This window comes from Bubalus bubalis, chromosome 10 (assembly GCF_019923935.1).
Source record: "Bubalus bubalis isolate 160015118507 breed Murrah chromosome 10, NDDB_SH_1, whole genome shotgun sequence".
NCBI lineage: Eukaryota > Metazoa > Chordata > Mammalia > Artiodactyla > Bovidae > Bubalus > Bubalus bubalis.
The window spans coordinates 32,912,321-32,936,287 of NC_059166.1; the positions used below are offsets into that span (position 1 = coordinate 32,912,321).

General features: G+C 39.4%; 1 long non-coding RNA gene across 1 annotated transcript; it reads left to right on the forward strand.

Moving 5' to 3' along the window:
- Positions 1 to 2,413: 2,413 nt before the first annotated feature.
- On the forward strand, positions 2,414 to 22,772 carry LOC123327681. Its single transcript, XR_006542336.1, has 3 exons — positions 2,414 to 2,602; positions 15,797 to 15,939; positions 22,713 to 22,772. It is a non-coding gene; the product is annotated as an uncharacterized LOC123327681 (long non-coding RNA).
- Positions 22,773 to 23,967: the final 1,195 nt, after the last annotated feature.

The following is a 23,967-nucleotide window of genomic DNA, read 5'->3' on the forward strand; positions in this document are numbered from 1 at the left end:
TAAAATAAACACAATTTTTAACTGTAATGTGCAAAACATAATTTCCCTCTGAGGAACTGGTTCTTCCATTTAAAGGTAAAATAACCCCCTGAAACACTTTTGGTTTGGCAGAGTTTGCAAGAAAAACAAAGCAAGCATTCGTGACTAATTCAATGGCACTGTACTTCTTCCGCATCTTTTGTGAAGCAAGATGTTCATTTCAGCAAAGGCTGATTATTTTTATGCCTAAAACAATTAATTCAGCAATATGTGAAAACACCGTGAAATGGAGAATGGGTGTGCACAAAATGTTAATACATATTCAAAGCACGTGCTTTTTATTTAAATATAAAATTGTTGAGCTACAAAACATTCATTCTAACAGTGAGGTTTAAAATATAAACTTCTAAGTACTTTATAAATACAGTGACTTGATATTATGGTTTAGTACAAGGGCTAATGTTATATTAAGATCCCCAAAATGAATTTTCTACCTTATGAATTAAAAAATAGAATCAGTTATTTGAATGCAATGCATAAATAGGCCCAAATTCTTTTGACTAATTTTGTGCATGTCTAAGTTGGTCTGTTGATTTTCTTTATTGTTTTCTGCTTCCAATGTCTTTTTCTTTTAATTATTCTTTTAGTTTTGGGTTTATTAGACACTTCTTTTTTCTAATGCCTTAAAGTGAAAAGCTTAGTTGATTTGAGACTGTTCTTCTTTTGAATTCTTTCCTCCAGTACGAATTCTTTCTTTCTTTCTTCCCTATCTTTCTTTCTTTCTTTTTCATTAAGAGGTAGTATGATGTTTAAGAGCATGAGATCTGGAGCCTGAACTCTTCCACTTGATAGCTGTGTAATCTTAGGAAAATTATTTAAGCTCTCTGGGCCTCAGTTTCCTAGTCTGTAAAATGGAACTAAAAATAGTTTCTGCCCATCAGATTATTAGAGAAAAAGTGAGTAAAGGTAAGTAAAGAACTAAGAATTTCTTTGCAATATGTGCAATTTGAATGCCGTTATTAGTGGCATGCATTCATAAAGTATATAGAGCATATATCATGTATATGTGCTAAGTCATTTCAGTAGTATCCAACTCTGCAACTCTATGAACTGTAGCCCACCAGGCTCCTCTGTCCATGAGGCTTTTCCCAGCAAGAATACTGGAGTGGATTGCCATGCCCTCCTCCAAGGGATCTTCCTGACCCAGGGATCAAACCCATATTTCTTATGTCTCATGCATTAACAGGTGGGTTCTTTACCACTGTGACTCCATGGACTGTAGCCTTCCAGGCTCCTCTGTCCATGGGGATTCTCCAGGCAAGAATACTGGGGTAGCTTCTCATGCCCTCCTCCAAAGAAAATTTACCACCAGCAACACAGAGTATACTGTACATTAAATAAGCTTAACTTCATTTAAATAACATGTCAGCATTACTAAGTAATCCCTTGTTTTTTGGGGTATGCCTTACTTCTTAGTGTATACAAAAATATTGGGTTATATTTAGGAAAGAAGGAAAAATCTGTTTGTGATGGTGATAGCATGATGAGACCCAGTGATGGTCTCTATGTCAATTGTGTGCAATTTCAACATAGACAGACCTGGAGAAGTCTCTGTGGCATGTCTTGCTTATAATAAGAGTTAATTCAGTATAACTGTCCTTATTAGTTAATTAAGCTCTAGAAAATTAATTCATTACTAGTCATATCCCTTCTCTTTTGGGTGACCTGGAGGATATCTGTTTAAACAAACATCATGCAAAAACAAATACAGTTATCCCCTGGTTCCAGGACACCCACATGTACCAAAATCCACAGATGCTCAAGTCCCTTGTATGAAATGGCACTGCATTTGCATATAACTTATGCATCTCCTCTAGTATAATTTAAATCTACTTTGGATTACCTATAATACGTAACACAATGTAAATGCTAAGTAAATAATTGCAAATACAATGTAAATGCCATGTAAATAATTGCCTGGATCATGGCAATTTTAAGTTTTGCTTTTGGGAACTTCCTGGAATTTTTTTTCAAACATTTGGCTGGGTGGAATTTCTGAATGGGGGAACCCCCAGATACAGAGGGTCAGCTGTAGTTCATTTAAAGCAATAACCACATGGTCAGATGAAATGCATAATTTAAAAAAATTCAAGATGAAACAGTTTTAGGAGACACCTCAAGAAGTTTTTTTGCTAGTTTCATGCTTGATGTTAGGCAGGAAAATGCTTTCTCCCTGCATCTTGTAACTTGGGACAGAAAAATCTGTCTGCACAATCTGAAACATGGACCACATTTGCAGTCACTTGAATTTTTACTTTGCTAAGGTTGAGTTTTTCCCACAAAAGGGTCATAATGGCTGTCAAAGAAATCCACATATAAAATTTGTTTACCGCAGTTTAAACAAGCCATTTAATCTGCAGCTGGTCTGGCCGCCTGTGACGGCGCAGCCACACCGTGTGCACAGCCCAGAGGCGAGTTTTTACACCATTTCTCGCCAACAAATGGTATCTTTGCTTCCTGAGTGTGATCACAGGACTGGGAGCCGGGGTGACGACTGGAATTAAAATGAGGAGAGGATAATCCAATTTATTGAGCATTTATTATGTGCCAGGTACTGTGAGAGGTAAGCTGGTTACGTATTATCTCATTAGATGGACTGAATAAAAGCAAAATTAGAAAAGCCTTTCAGAATGAACAATTATACGAGGATTGAGGATTTTGAGGGTTAGCTTTCTATCTGTGTTGGTTGGGATAGAAGTCACAGAATAAGACTTTTAAATGCTCTTTTGGGGAGGGTTTTTAATGTATCTCTTTTCCTCTGTATTATATGTTTATAGGACCAGGATTCTTCATTGCCATAGGAACACTCAAATCCAAGTATCAACAAATACATAAAGTTTAAAATGCATTGGCTTAATTAATAATGCATATACAAAGTTTAAATGCTTTGGCTTACTTATTATAGGAATAGATTTTAGCTGTACATTTTCACTAATCTTAGTTTTTCTGAGATCTACTTTTGAAAGGGAATATGCCACTTTTGGTGTTTCACCTCACTAAAGTACACCATGGAAAAGGGTCTGTGAGAAATTTATGTACAAAGGCAGCATGATGGGTCTAATTAGCTGGAAGAATACCTGTATAAACGGGATCTGCCGGACACAATAAACTGCCCTTCCCCCACTTACTTATATAATAATCCTGGCTTTCAGAAGACTAATCACTACACACCATCTACACAGCATCTAATTTCCTCATCAAATTTCTCTGCTGAGTTTAGCCATGCTTGTCAACTTCCCAGCTCCCTCTTCAATAACTGGGTTTATTCTTAGTGTCTCACCCATAAACATTCCTATGAGCAAACCCATGAAAGAATGAAGTCGAAATTTCTTTATCGCTCCCTCTTTCCAGAAGGTTTTACTGCTCCCACTCCTGGGAAAGGTCACAGGTAATCTGGGCTGGTCGCTTCAGGGTGGCAGTGAGCACATTGTGCTCTTTTCTTGAAGCCTCCTGCTGACCACCGAAGGGGACCGCAAGCTGCGGGGACACGATTTAGGAAAGTGGGTGATGAGGGCAGCAAGTCTGCCTGGCTCCGGCTCTCTTTAAGCACAGATGAAATTGCTCAGATTCAGTTTCAGGAGAAATACAGCTTTTCTACAATCAAACCTCTTCTTTATCGCTTGTAACGTTGCTTTTTACATGGAGCTTTTATTTATTTATTTTTTAATTTATTTATTTTAATTGGAGGTTAATTACTTTACAATATTGTATTGGTTTTGCCATACATCTTACATGGAGCTTTTAAATCACTTATTGTGGTAAAGAAAGGTGCCATGAGTGAACTGAATGATGATTGCTTTTCATCTTAATTGTACCATTTGACCATGGAATCATCTTTTAATCTCTCCCACTGGATCTCCTTGAAACATCTGCCTTTCTTGAGTCTCAAAAGGCAAGTGGACACTCAGTAAGTTTGGACATGCATAACAACCGAACTGGCTATTTCTAAAATATGGCTGACCACGTTCAAGCATTATTCTCAATTGCCAAAGGTAAAAACAATCCAAGTGTCCATCTGTGAATGGATAAATAAAATATATTACAGTTTGACCCTGAACAACACAGGAAAAAAAAAAATACGGCTGGCCTATGGTGCTATACAGGTTGAATTGTTATCCCACCAAAAAAAAAGAGATTGGCGTCCTAACTCCCCGTGCCTCAGAATGTGACCTTATTTGGTAATAGAGTGTTTTACAGAGGTCATCAAGTTAAAATAAGGTCATTAGGATGAGCTTTAATCCAGCATGACCAGTGTCCTTATAAAAAGGGGAAACTGGCCACAGACACACACACAGGGAGAATGCCACGTGAAGTAGAGGCAGAGATCAGGGTGCCGCAGAAGTCAAAGATGACCAGCACTCCACCGAAGCTCAGAGACAAGAACAGAACAGTCTTAGAAAGGGCTGCTGTGATCTACCAATGCTGTGATCCTGAACTTTCAGCCTCCAGAACTGTGGACCACACATCTCTGTTGTTTCAGCCATCCATATGTAGTACTTTGTTAAACCAACCCTAAGAGCGGAAGATGAGTCTAACGATAAGTTCCAAGCTATTAAAAATATACAGTAGATGGATCTGAAAACTCATTCTATTTCAACAAATAAGTCAGTGGTAGTAACACCATTAATGGGCTAGAGTCTGCTGTTATATAAGCATCTTCTTAAGCAAACTAGAATTGATCTCTCCTTCTGTCTATGTGGGCTTCTCTCATAGCTCAGTTGGTAAAGAATCCGCCTGTGATACAGAAGACCCCAGTTCAATTCCTGGATCAGGAAAATCCACTGGAGAAGGGAACGGCTACCCACTCCAGTATTCTGGCCTGGAGAATTTCATGGATTGTGTAGTCCATGGGGTTGCAGAGAGTTGGACACAACGGATCGACTTTCACTTTCACTCTATATGACTATTAAACTGGAGAAGTGTTCTAGGGCCCTCCAAAGCTAAAAACCTCTAAGCTGCAATTTCTTAACCTCTGCCCTATTATCAGCTAGATAATTCTCTGTTGGGGGCCATCCTGTGTGTTGTAGGATGTAGCATTTCTGGTCTCTACTCACTAGATGCCAGTAGCCCTCTCTCTGGACGTGAAAATGTCTGCAGACATTTTCAAATATCCCCTGGGAGGCAAAACCACCTACCTCACTCCCATGAAAATGACTACTCTAAATATGTTTTCAGGGACCAGTTGCAATCTTGGAATGCAAGACAATAAAAATAAATTATAATTTGTATTCCCTGATCCCTGGTTTTCAATGGCCTTCAAAGACATTTTCCCAAACCTTAGTAACAAAAGCCTTGTTTTATTCCCAGGCAAACCAATCCTATTCAATTCTAGGACCATTTACTGAGAACTTCACCTTGACCTCCTAGGTTAGGTGGAGGAGGCTAAAACACGTGAAAGAGGAGACTCCTTGACACATGAACCTTACTAAATTGGCCTCCAAAAGATATCTTCCTTTTTGTAGCTGGAAGTTTTTGCCTAACAAATATGTCCATTTGGCAAGTCCCATCTTCTTGTCCTGAAGGTGGAAACAGAAGTTAATGTGAGTAAACATCAATTCATTTGGAGAAAAGGATTGTCTTCAATGGCTGTCAGGCACCTTGCCACAGTAAATACTCAGTAAATGTTTATTGCATCAATGAATGGCTTTTACTCCTCAAAGACAGGGAATAAAAATAGGAAGCTTCAGACAAGACATACTGAAAAGCTGCTATATTGTTAAGGGCATGTTTAGTGCGTGAAATGAGTCTTTTTACTCTACACTATTTTTGTATTACTCATTTTTAATCCCAAGATATGCATTTGGATTAAAAATAGGAAGATTTTCTTCTCTCTTGGCTGCCTGTATTGGAGATACCAGTATTTATTGCCTTGACACCTTATGGGAGCGTGATGTTCAGCTCACAGGCTCTGGATTCAAACAGACATGAATATATGAGTTTGAATCCCAGATGCAACAATCCTTTACCATTCCTTGTCCCACCCTAGCTTCAGCTTTTTTATCTGTAAAATGGGAATAATATGACCTGATAGAGCTATTATGGGATCCAATAGAGCATGGTTACTGTTGATAATTTTTTCAGAGTTAGACATTTTCCAAATTGATCCACATAAATGTCTTCTTTCCCTAAATCTTCCTAAATGACTATACTCTTTTACCACAAAGATTTTTTCCCATTGTTTTTCATGACAGGAAAAATAAGAGATGTCTTTCTAAAATAAAGGTCAGCAAACTTTCCTCTAAAGGAACTAGTAGAAATACTTTAGGCTTTGCTAGATGATCTGTGTTTCAACTACTCACCTCTGCCGTTATAGCATGACTATCACTCAGTCATAAAAAAAGAATGAAAAAATCCCATTTGCAGCACCGTGGATGGACTTGAGATTATCATACTAAGTGAAGTAAGCTAGACAGAAAAAGACAAATGTCATATATAATTGCTTATATGTGGAGTCTTAAAAAAGAAAAAAATAGATGCAAATGAACTTATTAACAAAACAGAAATAGAGCCACAGACATAGAAAACAAACTTTTGGTTACCAAAGGAGAAAGTGGGGAAGGATAAATTAGGAGTTTGGGATTAACATATACATAGAACTATATATAAAATAGATAACCAACAAGGACACACTGTATAGCTCAGGGAACTATACTCAATATTTTTTAAGGGAAAAGAATCTGAAAAAGTATGTATAAATATATTTGAATAACTGCATCACTGTGCTGTACACCTGAAACTACCGCAACATTGTAAATCAACTGTACTTGAATGTAAAAAAGAGACAGCCATAGCACTGTGTCACCAAATGAACATGGCTTGGTTCCAATAAAACTTTATTTACAAAAGTAGTATCCAGGTTGGGTTTGGCCCACAAGATGTGGTTTTGTTAACATTTATTCTCAAAAGAATGAGCAACTTTCCATTTTCATATGTCTCTAGCCAAGCTTTGCATGCTGGTGACTTATTTAAAAATAACTACATATATAAACCATGCTCTCTCCTTTCTCCTCAAAGTTTTGCATCCCTGTATACAATTTAGATTAATAGTAATTACACTGGGCTTGGAAATCATGGGATGGAATCAGGACTGAGAACATCAACGATTCATTGTAGTAAAGAAAATTTTGGGTAGTTCTTCTGTATCACTTCTGCTCAGGTGTACAAGTTGGACCTGCGTGAGCTGCAGGCCTATGCACGTTGACCCAGAGTGTGGCTGGGGGAGACTGTGCTGGAGCCCGGGGGAGTGTCTGAATCCATCCTTCTGCTGCTGCTCTTAGCAAAAACCACTGAAGGGGGACTCTCTTGATATGACCTCCCACGACATCAGAAGCATTAAAGCAGGACCTGCATCTTTTTTTACTGTTTTTTTTTTTTTTTCCACTTTTAAACTTCTTATTTTGTATTGGAGCACCAATTAACCAGCTTCCCTGTTGGCTCAGTCCATAAAGAATCTGCCTGCCAACGCATGAGACATGGGACACGCAGATTCGATTCCTGTGTTGGGAAGATCCTCTGGAGGAGGAAATGGCAACTCACTCCAGTATTCTTGCCTGAGAAATCCCATGCACAGAGGAGCCTAGTGGGCTAGGTCCATGGGGTTACAAAAGTTAGACATGACTTAGCGACTAAACCACTACCCACCAATTAACAATTGTGTGATAGTTTCAGGTGAACAGTGAAAGGATTCAGCCATACATACACATGTATCCATTCTCCTGCAAACTTCCCTCCCATCCAGCTGCCACATGACATTGAGCAGAGTTCCGTGTGCCATACCTTAAGGACCTGCAGCTTATACATCTTGTCGTGATCATAAGGGCCCAATGCCAGGAATGTCATAAGCGCTCAGGATGTTGTGCCCAGTTTACGTTTACAAACCTCTGATCTCCACGGTCCAGACGTTGAGAGGTGTCACAGTTCAAAGAATAGTTCACAAAAGTCATTTCAAAAATTTTTCAGTCATTTATTTCAGTTTTTAATACCATGAGGGGTTGCCAAACAGAGAATGTCTCTTTAAAATCTCCCTTTTTGTCTGCCATCTATATCCTTGTTTAATGTAGTTAATTAAAAGTTGTTTACTAATCCCACTACACTCTAGACAGTGCCTCTTGGACCAGGGGATGGGATTCTCGGTTTCATGGTCTGGTCCCTGACTTGACAAATTCCCTCAAACAAAATTCCCTGCCATGTGTGTCTCCTGCCATCCTCTCCTTTCCCTTTTCTTCTGACTCTTTATCATGAAGCTGAATGATCAGTCTAGAGATGAGCCACACTGTTCTTGGAAGGCAGCACAGAGAAAAAGCTAGGAGTCCTCATGAATAATTATTTAATCCCATAACAAAACTATGATGCATCTTGATTATGATGTTGTGTTTTGAAACCTTCAATCGGAATTCAAACAAGCTCCTCTCCCTTCTGAGAAATGAAAGAGTAACTCCTAACCCTAAGGCAGAGAAGAAAATGAGACGTTTGACAAGAAGTATGTAACAACCACTGCCACCATTTATAATTGGATGTTCTTTGTAGCAGGTAATTTGTGGCCTGCACAGTGTGGGTACACTTTTCCCTTTCTTGAGAATGCCAGTCCTGTTGATGTTCAAAGTCTGCATACAATTTGTACTGAATTTGGGTGTATTTGTTTTCTATCACGCGTGCTAAGTTGCTTCATTTGTGTCCGACTCTGCGATCCTATGGACAGTAGCCTGCCAGGCTCCGGTCCATGGGATTCTCAAGGCAATAATATGGGGGTGGGTTGCCATGCCCTCCTCCAGGGGAATCTTCCCAACCCAGGGATCAAACCCACGTCTCTTAGATCTCCTGCATTGGCAGGCAGGTTCTTTAGAACTAGCGCCACCGGGGAAGCCCTATTTTCTATCACTGTGTGACAAATTACCATAAACTTAGCTGCTTCAAGTAACACTCATTTATCATTTCACAGCTTAACTGATTTTTCTGCTCATGGCCTCACCAGGCCAAAATCAAAGTGTCTGTCAGGGCTGTGATCCCATTTAGGGCTCAGGATCTTCTAAGCTCACAGGGTTGTGACTGAATTCAGTTCCTTGCTGCTGTAGGGCTGAGGTCCTTGTCTTCTTTCTAGATAGGAGCTGGGGGTCAGTCTGAGCTCCAGCAGGTCCCAGTAGTTCTTGCCACCTACCTCTCAGGGGTTGAGCAGTTGCTGATTCCTTGAAAGCCAGCAGGAGAATCTCTGACCTCAGGGGGGGCTCCAATCCCTCTTTTAAAGGGCTCACTTAATTAGGTCAGACCGCTAAAATAATCTCTCTTTTAGTTAATTTAAAGTCAACTGATTAAGAACCTGAACTACATCTTTTAAATGTTTTCCCCTCTGCCACATAACACAAGATAATCCCAGAGTTGACACCTCATCACATTCACAGGCCTTCAATTCAATCAGTCAGTTGTGTCCAACCCTTTGTAAACCCATGGACTGCAGTACGCAAGGATTCCCTGTCCATCAGCAACTCCCAGAGCTTGCTCAAACTCTTGTCCATCAAGCCAGTGATGCCATCCAACCATCTCATCCTCTCTTGTCCCCTTCTCCTCCTGCCTTCAATCTTTGCCAGCATCAGGGTCTTTTCCAATGAGTTAGTTCTTACCCATAAGAACTTCACAGGTCTTACCCAAACTCAAGGTGAGGATGTGTACCCCAAAGATCAGGAATTCTAAGAGTCAACTTAGAATTCGGCCTACCACTGTGGGAGAGAATCCCGTGATGGAAGTGTCAACAATTAACCCCAAACTACTCTATGCATATGTGTTTATACATTTATATATGTATGTATGTATATGTGTGTGACACACTCATATATCCTTAGGAACTCACTTCTGAGGATGGGTTCCCCCAAAGTGTAAAGCCCCACACTTAAGATTCACAACATAGTGAATTTATTGCTTAGTTATTAAGACTATTCCATGAATGGCATATGCATTTAAAGCTTTCACTCCATGAAACCAAGTGAAATCTTGAGATAAGTCTAATGATAGGAACAGGAGCCCAGATGTGCCTTTCAGCAATGACTTTCTCTGGCCTGGAAAACTACAAAGTGAATTTGAAACCACAAGCAACACAGTGGCAGTCACATGGATAAGATTAAAAAAAAAAAAAAAAAAAAAAAAGAGGAAGAACAGAAACATCAGGAGCCTTTAAGCTGTTTTCTAAATTCAGCATCAGCAGAATATTTATGTTGGCAGCATCCTGTATCTCACAGCAGGAAGTTTGACAGAGGCACTCTATACATAATCCATGCGAGCCCCAGATCAAGAGAGTATTTGCATAAACAGAATCCTAGAGACCGTGTCATCACTATCTTTCTCTTCCTCCTTCCTCCCTCACCACGCTACAAGCGGGTCATATTGAGTTTCCTGGGCTACCTTCCATGAACATCAAGGAATGCAACATAGATGAATGTTACATTAACACCAACATTGCCACCACCGAAAATTGTTTGTCCACCCTTTTCATTTCTTGGTACCAGCAAGCATCTGAAGACTTTGCACCTGTTCTAGTTAGCCCTGGCAAATGCAGCCTGTATTTATATTAATAGAATGATGTTTTCATAACAAAATGGATGTGCAGCCATCAGGGACTCAGTCTGGATGCTCTCACAAGAATACAGGTTGGGGGAGGGGGAGCTCTTACATAAAGCCCCGTGGCAAGGGGAAAAGACGCACAAATCCCAAGCTGAATCATCAGGACGGTTTGAGAACTTGTTCAGGAATGACCAGACTCAAGGACTGGAAATTAAATTAGATCCTCAATTAAGAGGAAAATATGCTGGAGATAAATGGGCTTTTCATGGGTAGTGCGGAGCTCTGAACTTTTTAGTATGCCATCCGCTGTTTCTGTCATTTGTGCCTTATCTCCCCTGGGTAGAGCTGAAAACGTGAGATCACACTTGGCTCCATTCCCGAAGGCTTGTTTTGAGTCACCAGTGTAAATATTGCCCACCCAATCTGTACATTTGCACAAATTAACTGAAACCAGCTACCCATTCCTACTTCATATTTTGCTCTGTTGATTAACCCTGACAGCTGTAACCTCATTAGTCCGAGCTCTGGCCAGAGCAAAGCAGCTGTCAAATTAGGAAGAAGTGGACTTGCTGAAGTCGCCTATGGACCAGGCATGTTAAAATCAATAGATGCTCTAAAAGCTTTCCGTTATGATTCTAATTCTAAATTATGTTATGCGGTGGGCTTTTCACCTCGATCCAGAATATGGGCCTGAAATTGGTTGTTTATGGAGAAAGCAGAGGCTCTATCATAAAGCAAGAACATAGATTTTTATCTGGAGAGATTTGTATCAGTTGAAAATGGGTTTTTAGCATGCATTATAACAGAGACATTTTCATATATTTTCAAATATTAGTTCCTAATGTATTTTTTGGCATGAGAAATTTTGTTAGTTTTGACAAGAAGCCAACAGGGTCCTGACTAGAGAAATAAGAAAGATCCTGCAGCTGGTCCTCACGAAAAAGTAGAGATAAAAAGTGAGGAAAGAATTAGAACACACTCCAGTAGGAATATGACTTCCCTAAATAGAACACAGAAAGGGTAGGGAAGGGAAACTTAATATCTTTTCATTTAAATCTGGAGGTTCAGGAAAAAAGATGGTTTTCCATCCTCCAAAGTGTTGCAAAGATCAGTGGAACCAGGTCAAGTGCAATGTTTAAACTTCCCTTGCAGCATCTTCATTGTGAGGACATAACATGGGAGAGTTGAAGAAGTTCTGAAGGAACAATCTGGACACCTCAGTTCTCATCCCAGTACAGGTCCCAATTCTGCCACAGCCCACCAGTGGGGACTTGGAACACGTTCCTTAATTTCTCTAGATCTCAGTAGAGTCCTTTATAAAATAAGGAAGTTTTTCAGATCATTGCAATGGCCGCCTCTATCTCTAGTGACTGAAGACACTTTGCACAAATAAGAAGCTTCTCCACCATGGCCCAAGGTGGATCCAAGTTTCCACCTAGGGGTCATTCTCGGCTACTCTTTCTGCAATGCTCTTTAACCTATAATGCCAACAGTTGCTGTCCTTTGGCGCCCCCTGGTGGTGTCTGGAGCTTTTACTTCCGACTTTCACACGTGGCCTTGAAGATAAAAATGCTAACCGTGGGAACCATCGCTGGTAGAACCCAGTCTGCTGTTCACCAAGGGGAAAAACAACGCAAACGTTCACCGTTGCTGCATTAGAGCTTTAACACACTGCTTTTTTTGAGGCTTAAGGAAGCAGGCTAATTTTTTTTTTTTAAAGAAGTGGTATTCTTCACATGCTTTATTGACAGAAACAGTATCAACTCCTAACCCACTTCAAGTTGAAGGATTTAGAAGTGGTAAAGACTTCTACTTTCATTATTGTGAGAAAATAGACTGATAAAATAAGAAATATTTATGTAGTTAGTAGAGGCCAAGTGTTCTTTTGCACATGACTAATTTAAATTACCAAAAATTTAAATTACCATCATTAGATAATGATGCTCCAATGTTTCCCAAATATATATTTTGGTAATGAGAAAGCACTGTAAGTTTACTGAGGCTTTCCCCATAACGTCCTTCAGTTTAAAAATCATTTACATGAAAAATTCCGAGAATCAAAGTCAAGTAAGATGAAAAAGTAAAGAAAATCATATTTTTGTTTTGAAAAGACAGGTAAATATATTTTAAGCATCACAAGCCATTGGAAATAAACTTCTTCCCTCAATCATGATAATTTACATTTAAGCTGGCAATTAGATTATATTTGCCTTCATCATGTCAGTCCTACCTCTTTGGTTTACAATTGCATTCTATTCCCTTTGCTTCGAAACAATACCGAAACTTAGTAAAAACTTGTCTTTGATTTAGTGTGAAAGCAGATACAACATCTCTAAGTCAAATGCCAAAAGTTAGGACTATCCAAATCAATTAAGCAAATACAGTGTGAAGGAAAAGGGGAAACCTTATGAAACTTTAATTATTCTGTGTTAACTCCATCTACTCCACTATGTGCTAATGGAAAGTTCTTTCAAGGCTAATACATTTCCATGCATTTAGTTGGTTATGATTACAACTATGACTGTTTCCAGGTAGGGTTAAAAAAAAAAACAGTCACAGGAAAGAGAAAAGTCAATATTCCCTAAAGGAGAAAAACATTTCTTTGCCATGTTTTCTTGACTCTTTCTGGCAAAAGGCTGTTAGCAGTTGCACCACACAGTTCAACCAGAGCTTGTCTCCAGAATAAAAAAAAAAGAAAGAAATATAATTGCATCTCAGAGATTTGGTTTGGAAAATCTGCTTTTGTTTCCAATGCCTCCTCTCTTCTCAGCCCCGTTTATAAGCATTTTCCAAGCTCTTTACGAGCATTTTGCCTGCCTCTCCACACTCCTAAATATCACCCTCTGCTCCCTACAAGCCGGCCACGTTTTTCAGCCTTGGCCAAGGAATAAAACATTGGTTCACCTCAAAGGCTACCATTAAATTTACCTCATTTACTGACCAGCAGGAGGTGCACCCACCCTACTGGGGTCAATGCTAACTAATGCTAATGCCAGGGAGTTCATTGGCGCCCCAGACTGCTCCCCTGTTTAATGACTGTTGGGCCCCTTGGGCCAGGTAAATTCTACTGTTGACATGTTGGTGGCAATGCCCTTGAAACACCTTTGATCCATCTGTCCACTTTCTCCATTCAGGGATGTATTTAACTGTGTGTTGATTAAAAATAAACAGATATGGAGAAGTGGAGGAGGCAAAGGGAGCTCCTACTGGAAGAATAAGCCATTTATTCTTCTCTGCAATAGATACCAGGGCCTATAAGGCCATCAAGTTTAAGAAAAATAAGGCCTTGAGAACTCTGCTCTCTGAATAGACCCACCATGACTCTTCTATTGCCCTTGAGATGGGCAGCAGGAACTGCTCGTGAATTTGCCAGCTCACTGAAAGACACGCTTTCATGGCTGAGCAAACATTGGGCACGGATTTCTTTGCTTTTCTTCAACATCACTTTGCTCTTCTGTAAAAATATGAGCTCCCTCCGCACAGTGACTATGTTGAAAACAATCGTGAGTGCTTAGATACACTGATCTATGGTAACAGTGTCTGTAGGATCTGCTTGTATTTTTCAACTGGGTGATAAAAATCACACTCCTTATAAAAGGAGAGGGGATTTCCTTGTCTTTATGAAATTAAGCATATAAAATGTGCCAGCTAAGAAAGTCTAGAAATCAGCACAATCGTTTTGTTGTAGACTGTCAAAGGCTCCCAGGCAATGAGCTGTTCTCTGTTCCCATTTTACCCCGCAAACCTGCCTCCCTCAGCCCTGACCCGGAGTGACCAGGTTAGATGGTCAGAGCTCTCAAGTCTAAATGCTGATTCAGGCCCTTCTCTCTTTGCTGCCAATAATAGTCCATCTCGGTGCCAGATTTAGTGGTGGTTTCTTATGATGTGGATACCTGTCCAGCAGGGATTGGACTGTGACCACAAGCCATTTTTTCTTAAGCCACAGAATAACTGTCAGATGGTAACTGCTGATAGTTACTGCTTGCCGGGTTCAGCAGCCTCCAAGTCAGAGACTCACATCCCGTAGTAAGGCCGCTGAACAGCCCTATCCCACAGGGAGGCGGACTTTTTGTCAGTATGTAAAAATTCCCTAGGGTAATAATTCAGTGTTTGATTTTCAGTTCTTCAAAAACAAGCAAACAAACAAAACAAGCAGATCAATACTGAAAAGCAAATAAAGGTCTCCTGTTCTTTTCTCTCCTACAGATCAGTTCTTCTTACTCTTGTATTAATACTTTTTCTCTCTTCTTGCACTTACATTTTTTACTAAAAGGCACATAAATTTTTTTGGTCATCAATGGAAACTCAGCATTTTTAATTACAAGTTACGTTTATGTACTGCCTTCCCCTGAGAATGAAGAAAACTTCGGAAATGCTGCTTACAGCCACTTTCTTTTGTGGGCAGAATCCCATTTTCCTCTCATTTTATAGAATAGGAATCTATGCACCTACTCTGGAGTAGCCCAATGCAAAGCAAAAGGTTACACCAGAAGTACAGGGTAGAAACAAGCAAACAAACAAAATCAGAAAATAATTCACTGCTACTAATATTGTCATGGTATGTTGATGCTTCTACTCTTGAATTGAGTCTAGCAGACTTGGATGATGTGTCTCTGGTGAAGTGTGAATGTGGACAGGTGGAAATTTGCTCTAGGGAATGCTGAATTCCTAAATTTCCTAGAAACTCCAGATTGTGCCAATCTCTCTTTTCCATTTCTCATAAATTAATAGCATTGTTTTGCATACTTGTGTCTGAAAAACATTATTCCTTAAACCATAAAGTATTTGTAAAACTCTTAACAGTAAAAAATATTTCAAATAGTGAACCAAATATAAATATGTAAATATAATTACATATATACATACTACATATATACACACACACACAATGTGTGTGTGTGTGTGTATGTGTGAAGGAAAACAGTTAAATATGTTTGTAATTATTGATTGATTTATCGTATTTGGGCTTTGTGATTAAAAGCATACTCATTGGGAAAAGTACACGAAACTTATCTCAAAGTAAAAAGATAATTAACCATCTAGAAGCTATTATACCTTTTTTGACTGAAATTGGCAGTCTTTTCTTAAATAAAATGTGTAAATATTTTTATCTGAACAAGCTTGACTCTCTAAGATTTTTACCTCAGAAGCAAAATAGACTATGGTAAAATTTTCAAATGTAAATAAATTCATCTTTCTGCATTTGTAGGAAATAAGAGTTGAGAATCTTAAAATGGAAACGTCTTGAGCTTCTTGTGGTCTGATTCATTCCTCATATAGACGAGTACAACGAGACCCAGAGAGATGGAGTAAACTCCCTGAGATCATGAAACTGGAGTCAAGACCTCACAGGTGACTGATTTCAACCTCTCTATTCTTGCCTCAATAGCTCACTATTTCAACAATATCATAAACGCTAAGATATTGAGATTTGCCTGCACCTGTAATGTCACTGATATGGCCTCTTCTCTTGCATTTTCTTTGTGGAAAACCCAACTCAAACAAATTATGTTCTAGCCCACTGGCTCCATTGACTTCCAGCCTTGTTTTCCAAACCATTTGCTATAATATCTACTAAATACCAACATTGCCTTACACATAGATGCCCATATGTCTTCTCAGTTCTAAGCCTAATAATGTGAATTGTACCTGCAAACACTGGACAAACAAAACAGGAAATAGATCAAGTTACCACAGACCAAACTAGGGAATAATCAAAAGTTTCCTGGATGATCAAGGACAAGAGTAGGTTCCAAATACTCCCCAATGATCCTCCTCTAGCTTACCAAAAGTGCCTTGGAAATAGTGATTTAGAATGAAATACAACCAGTTTCTGATAATCATTTCAATTGCTACGTTTCCTTGGACACATTTTCAAAGTACTTGAATGAAGCCCCACATGCAAATTATCTTCCCTGAAAAGAAAGTCTTTGTTGGCAAGATGGCTGTTCATTTTTTGTGGCAATGGCATAGAGACACAATGTATTTTTAACTGTCTTATTTTGTTCTTGTCTTAACTGACACTAGTAATTTAAGAAATGTTGACGGTGTTACTGAATATAAATTTGAAAAAAAATAGCTCTTCGAACTACATTGTTAGAAGTAGGATGAATATTCAATCAGAGATGAATCAAAACATTTGGATTGTGTATGTGGGCATATACCTTTCTGAAAGCAGACTCTTTCCATCCCTGCCTTATGACGTGGCATCCACAAGAATCACACTGCAATTTGCACCCAATTGTGCTCTGAACAACAGAAAGCTGCCTCCACCCTCATTTGAAAGCTCTTTTTATAGAATTATTGAATTTCTGAGCTAGAGATGGTATGTGAAATATCTCATTTTGCAGAAGAGGAAACAGGTCCTAAGAGCAAAGATAATTGCCTGAAGATGCAGAATGTGTTAAAGTTTGATTTAAAAATCCAGATTCTGAATCCTTAGTCTAGAGACGACCACTCTTCCTTTTAAAAATGGTTGACACTCTGTCTCACACTCAAGTTTTCTTTAATGTTTATATTTAGTATTCCACTCTTAAATTTATTCCTGTTCCTTTCTCCTTTGTTCCCTTCCTCTGTTCTCTCCTTCCTTTCTTCTTTCCTTTAACAAAGATTGTTTTACAACATGCTAGTCATGGTGATCAGCTCTGGGATACAAAGAACAGAATATGGTCCATGACTCAAAGACCATCTCATTTGTAGAGAAGATCGAATTCCAACTCGTTTATATGGCTTATGACCCTCTCCTGTCTGACCCCTAACCCACCTCTCTAGCTACTCTCCATCTCTCTCTGCGTGCTGCACTCCAAGCTTAACTAGATTTGGGGCGATCCCTATATTGTTTCTCCCATCAGTGTCTATTGCATATGTTCATGTTCTGGAACACTGCCTCTCCCTTACCCTGGCTGGCACCACGTCATCCTTCAGATTTCAGTCTAAATGCCTCTTCTTAGGAAGTTAAGTTTAAATCTCCCTGCTAATTTAGCAAACATTTGCATAATCCCTCTTTTCCTTACTTCAGTGATGTGTTTAATAAGGACAGTGATAAAGAAAGTGACATATTTATTTTTATATCCCCATTTACCTAATTCAGGTACTTGGCACCCAGTACGAGTTCAATAAATACCTATTGAATGGAAGAATTTGTGTAGCATAATGGGAGCAGAAATTAAAATAGTCAATTATACTTGGAGAGGCATCAGTGGATATCATCCATGTTTATTTCATTTGAAAATTTAAGATAATTTTATAAAATCAAGTGAGTATATATCATGCCTGATTTCCCGTATCATGTCCTGGTAAGAAATAAAAATCTGTAAAGAAGACTAATGTTGATCTCCACTATCTGTACCCCAATCAATTTTCTAATATAGGCCTATAATCCCTTACTTTAAAGTCTGAAATTCAAAAATTTTTTTAAAGTCTGAAAAGTGAAAAATTTTCATAAGTATTGGTAGCAAACTGGATCATAACTAACATGATGTTTTGGTCTTTATCCCACTTTGTAAGGATTCATGTTTTGTTGCAGAAGTATCAACATCATTAGTATTGGGTTTCCCTGGTAGTTCAGCTGGTAAAGAATCCACTTGCAACGAAGGAGACTTGGGTTCAATCCCTGGGTTGGTCATGGCAACCTGCTCCTGTATTCTTACCTGGAGAAGCCCCATGCACAGAGGAGCCTGGAGGGCTATAGTCCGTAAGGTCGAAAAGAGTCACATACAACTGAAGCAACTTAGCATGCATATGTCTGTTATACGTTTGGTTCTCCAGGTTCACAGAAAGGAATGTGATTATTGGTCAGGATTATCCCCTGGAGAAGGAAATGGCAACCCACTCCAGTATTCTTGCCTGGAGAATCCCATGGGCAGAGGAGCCTGGCAGGCTACAGTCCATGGGGTCGCAAAGAGTCAGATACGACTGAGCAACCAAGCACAGCACAATCTTTATTGATTTCACATTTTATGAATGTTCTGCTACAGAAATGTTTGGTTTCTAAGTTCTCCCATGAAGCCGTATAATCCTAAACTCAAAACACGCCTGGTGTCAAAAATTATGAAGGGAATTACACACATGCATTGATTTACTATCTTGTGTTTTGTTCAGATTATTCCATCCAGGTTTTCCAATTTGCTCCTTGATTAAAATTTTCTCTACTGAGAATAAAAGAAGTAAAACAGAACTTTAGAAAACTAAAGCCATAATCATAGAGCAGCACTGGAACCTGTGTGACCTAAGATCCTGAAGAAAGATCCAGAATGCCCTCCTATTTAAATGTATTTTATTGAGCTTCACAAAGAAATGAAACAAAAGTGTTCATAAATTGCAGGAAAAGTGAAAAGTAAAACACTAAAGAGAATCTAAAATGACTGCTGCATTCTCTACTATCTACACTCAACATAGAAACGGAAAATGTGTACCCGTCCACGGAGGAGCTCAGAATGGTTTCTGACCGCGACGCTTGCCAACGCATTTTCACAGCATACAAACCAAAAATTTCAGACTACTGGAGTGTGAGTCTGATAAACTATTTCCCCTAACTCCCTCTACACATAACTGAATTACCTACACTAAATCATACTCAGTTTTGGCAGGCAAACATCTTGGAAATAAAATGATTTTTAAAAGCACTGATTTTTCCATTAATATTAAGGTATGAATGGAATTTGTTTTAATGTCCATCTATGTCCACAGTGGGAGCTTAAGAGCCACCCACTCATTTCCTTTCAATGTATATGTTTAAAGGGCTCTATGAATAAATGCACAATCTAAGAAATTCCCAAAAAGAATGAATTTAAAAATATCTAAAAAACATTAGAGGAATGACAACAACAAATGATCTGCTGTTTTTCACAATTTCTAAATCAGACAATAAAAATGCCACTTACTTAACATGCAACATCTATCAAGTCAGCTCCATTGCTAAGTATGTTTGCCCAAGAGATAAGTCCTGCATCCCAGTCCATTCCTAAAAGAAAAACAAAAGCTCTACAATCTCCCTCCTATCTTGACATATTTTTAGTTGGTGAAAGATGACTGAGGGAAAAGACCCTCTTTGATGAAGGTTTAGAGTATTTGGTAATTCTTGGTGAGAAATGTTATGGAAGATCCATTAGAAGAATAGATGACCACAGTTCTGTGGCCTTAGAATAAGACAGCAATAAACTGGCCCTGTTTCCCAGGAAGAAAGGCAAATAGCCAGGCAGGGCCTCCCCTCACAGCAGCGTTTTCAGATGTCCAGGGGAGTCTCTGCGGCTTTCTGGTTGGCTGACAGCTGGGCTATTACAGTGCAGCCATGGATCATTACAGATTGGCACACACCTACAGAGCAGAACCACCTCGAATCCCAGATACGCTGTGTTCGCTTAAAGACATGCTCTGTGGTATCCAGAAATTAAGGGAGGTATAATTTACAGTGTGAATGTGTACTTTCTGGGCTGACTAAATTTAGAATTTTCCATCCATATTAGGGAAGTTATGGAATGTGTACTATTACTTTCCAAACAAGTGTCCGTGCACTTTTGTGTTTCTTTGTCTGAAGGATATTGCTTTCTCTTCGTTTTTTTTTTTAGCAGACTGGTCCAATAATGATAACAAGGCAATGATTAACTCTCTACGTGCAATAGTATTAATTATAGTAACAGTGATATGCCAAAGATAGCATAGTGAGATAGGTTCCCACATACCAGTCCATACTGGTGCAAGACCGCACCAAAATCCTGACTGGTACGTTACAAAATAAGGAGAACGTAGTAGTTTGTTTAAAACACCAAATCTATCCAATTTACGAGACTGTTGTTTAGTCTGATACTGTGTCACTCCCATTCTCTTGGTATTAAAAAATATCTCTAAGAATGTCATAATGGTGATGGGATGGATAAGATGTGCTGTTTCATTGTCTAAGGTCACACACAGCCAAAAAGCAGCAAAGCTGAAATCCAAACTCAGGCAAGGCCACTCTGTGAATCAGTTGGCCCCACTAGCTTTCCCTACCTCAGTGATCCCATCTGAAAAGTGGAGCACAATGAAAATACTCTCCCCAGGTTGTGAAAGCTAAATGAGTTTACATTTGTAAAGTTCTCCAATCGTGCCTGACATACAAGAAGTTCTATATGAGCAATTGTTTAAAAACAACAAAAAAAAAACAGTGTTTCAAGGGGATTTCAGCCCATGCAATTTAGCTGTAGCTGTAGTCTACACCCTTGTATGCGCCACTGCCTCGAAGTCATGCCGATTCACACCATTAAACACAAAATGAGTGTGAGAAACAACCACTAGGGTAAAGCATCACCAGTTTCAAAACTATCTGGGCTAAAGGCAATCAACCATGGAAACGGGTAGTTGCCTTCTTAGCAACTAAAAAAAAAAACAAAACTAAAAATTTCATCTGAGTGGGAGGAAAAGAACAGAACCAGGTGGGCTGTACTCCCCAGGGGTCCCCACACTCACGCAGCTGTCCTGTGGGGCTAAGGAGGCTTAAAATACAACTAGGCATAATTGTCAGCATGACCCAATCCCGCCTCAGCTCCGGTAGGAAAGAAAATGTTTATAGCTGGGACATTTACTGATTGTTTTTTAAAAACTCTCCCGTTGGCATTAGTTGTTGGTTTGCTTCTAAAAGCTCAAAATCTTAAGAAGAAAGTTCTACTTCTCTGAAAAGCTGGTGTGTGTGCACACGCATGCACACACACACACACACACACACACACACACACAGCATTCTCAACATTACTGAGTCTCTGTTCATAATAAAAGAATAAGAAGCATGTTCCTACAGATATGAAAGGAGGAAAAAGGAGAGATTTTGAGTTTTTTCCCACCACCTCTTAAGCAGTAAACAAAGAAAAAGTGATGGAATTTTTACAGGTTCCCCGTTCCATGTCTCGCTATGTTTTGTCTAGTACTCATCAGCTCAACGTAAACATCACCGCTCTTGCTGCTGCCAGGTTAGGAAAGGCTAGTTAGCCTTCCAGGAAATCACCGGCACTTTGTACTCTTGATGAGTGAAAATTTGATGGCAGAATGAACCAGAAAGACTGAGCAAATGTTTGGAGGCCCATTATATGTTGTTATTCAGTTGATCATGCTGGAGAACGATCCTGCCGATTAGCGCAGCCTTTACGAATCATCCCACATCAGGAAGGCTGGCCAGTTAGCTTCCTCTCCTGCAGCCTCCAACTCAAAACACAGCTCAGCCCTTTCATCACCCGTCATAGTTTTGTAAATAACCCCAGCCATATGAAAGGGTTCTCTTTCTTTTTCCAGTAACCATGTTTACTGTAGATGTACAACATACAAGTTACGACATTTTGTTTTGGACTTCTCTTTTAATTGGTTTTTCTGACCAGGGACCCACTGCTGTTGAAACAGATGTTGTGGGCCCCCATAATAGCTCTCAGCTGCCAAAGGCAAAATATAAAACTGTGCCCAGTCCACGCAGAGCAAATGACTGTGAAGACGGGGTGCTTATTACAAACAATCGAGAAAGCTGACACTTCAGACATGTAGCAACTTCTGGGTGATCATAGACAGAACATGTCTAACATCACTCTTCTTGTACCCTCTTCCCACTCATGAATAACTAACTTGAAGGGCAAGTACAGAACGAAGTACAAGTCTACCCCTTCCCAAAATAAGAACACAGATACAGAATACTCTCAGGAACTATCGTCCCGCTAACTCACAATTTGAAACCAAAAGACCCTCCTCCCTCACACTCTCACCCAACCTGCAAGCTCCAGCAAGCTGTAAATTTTAGCTCCGTGTGAACTAGTTTCAGCTTCGAAATGACAACTTGATTTTTTTTTTTCAAATCAGTAATCCTAACTGTAAATGCAATATTTACCAGAGTGGTATGCTGGTAAATGTTTTAACAACAGGTTCTCTGAGGGAAACAGCCCTGATATGTAATATTTCCCAGTTTCCACGGTGTCAGTATCCCCACCATGATCAATTTCAAGCTTTCCATGTGACATCACTGAATGCAGAGAAGGGAAGAGGTGAGGGGTGTCACATCATTATAGAATAATTCCACAGTCAACATAAAAAAGTCAAGAGCATCAGTAATTGACAAATGGTGAAAAATGATTATCAAAACATGAGTTATGCATATTTATTGCCTTTGTTTACAGTTATTGCTGGGAGAAATGTCAATAACCTCAGATACACAGATGATACCAGCCTTATGGCAGAAAGTGAAGAGCCTCTTGATGAAGGTGAAAGAGGAGAGTAACAAAGCTGGCTTAAAACTCAACATTCAAAACAATAAGATCATGGCATCCGGTCCCATTACTTCATGGCAAAAAGATGGGGAAACAATGGAAATGGTAACAAACTTTATTTTCTTGGGCTCCAAAATCACTGCAGATGGTGACTTCAGCCATGAAATTAAAAGATGCTTACTCCTTGGAAGAAAATCTATGACCAACCTAGACAGCATATTAAAAAGCAGAGACATTACTTTATGATAAATGTCCATATAGTTAAAGCTATGGTTTTTCCAGTAGTCATCTATGAATGTGAGAGTTGGACCATAAAGAAAGCTGAGCACCAAAGAACTGATGCTTTTGAACTGTGGTGTTGGAGAAGACTCTTGAGAGTCACTTGGACTACAAGCAGATCAAACCAATAAATCCTAAATGAAATGAATCCTGAATATTCATTGGAAGGACTGATGCTGAGGTTGAAACTCCAATACTTTGGCCACCTGGTGTGAAGAGTCGACTCATTAGAAAAGACCCTGATACTGGGAAAGATTGAAGGCAGGAGGAGAAGGGGACAACAGAGGATGAGATGGCATCACCAACTCAAGGGACTTGAGTTTGAGCAAGCTCTGGGAGATGGTGAAGGACAAGGGGTCGCAAAAGTTGGACATGACTGAGCGACTGAACTGAACGATGACAGTTATGTTAACTGGACATTTATATAATTTGTTGATAACGACTGTGCTTAACAACCAGCTTCCAATATTTCTGAAAATTTAACAGTTGGCTCTTACAAGCTGGTAGATACTGGCTCCAGCACATATGGTCCACCAGCACATTATGAATGACCACTTAATACTTTTCTACTCTGTCTGTGGTCCTCCGTCCAGTGGCAACAGCATCACATTGGTAGCCCCCTACCCCACCCCTCCTCCAGAATCAGCTTCTGCATTTAATAAAACCCCCAGGTGACTCTTGCACACATTAAAGTTTGAGAACCACTGAGCTGATGAACAACTTGAGAGGATGCAAAGTTACATAGTAGAGAAGGAAAATATATATACACACCTTCACTTTTTAAAAGGCTAAAAACAAAAGCCTTTTAGACAAAACCTCCAATCATCATGATGTTTCAAAGCAACTGCAAAGAACTGTTGCAAAACCCATAATGTTCCAAGATTCT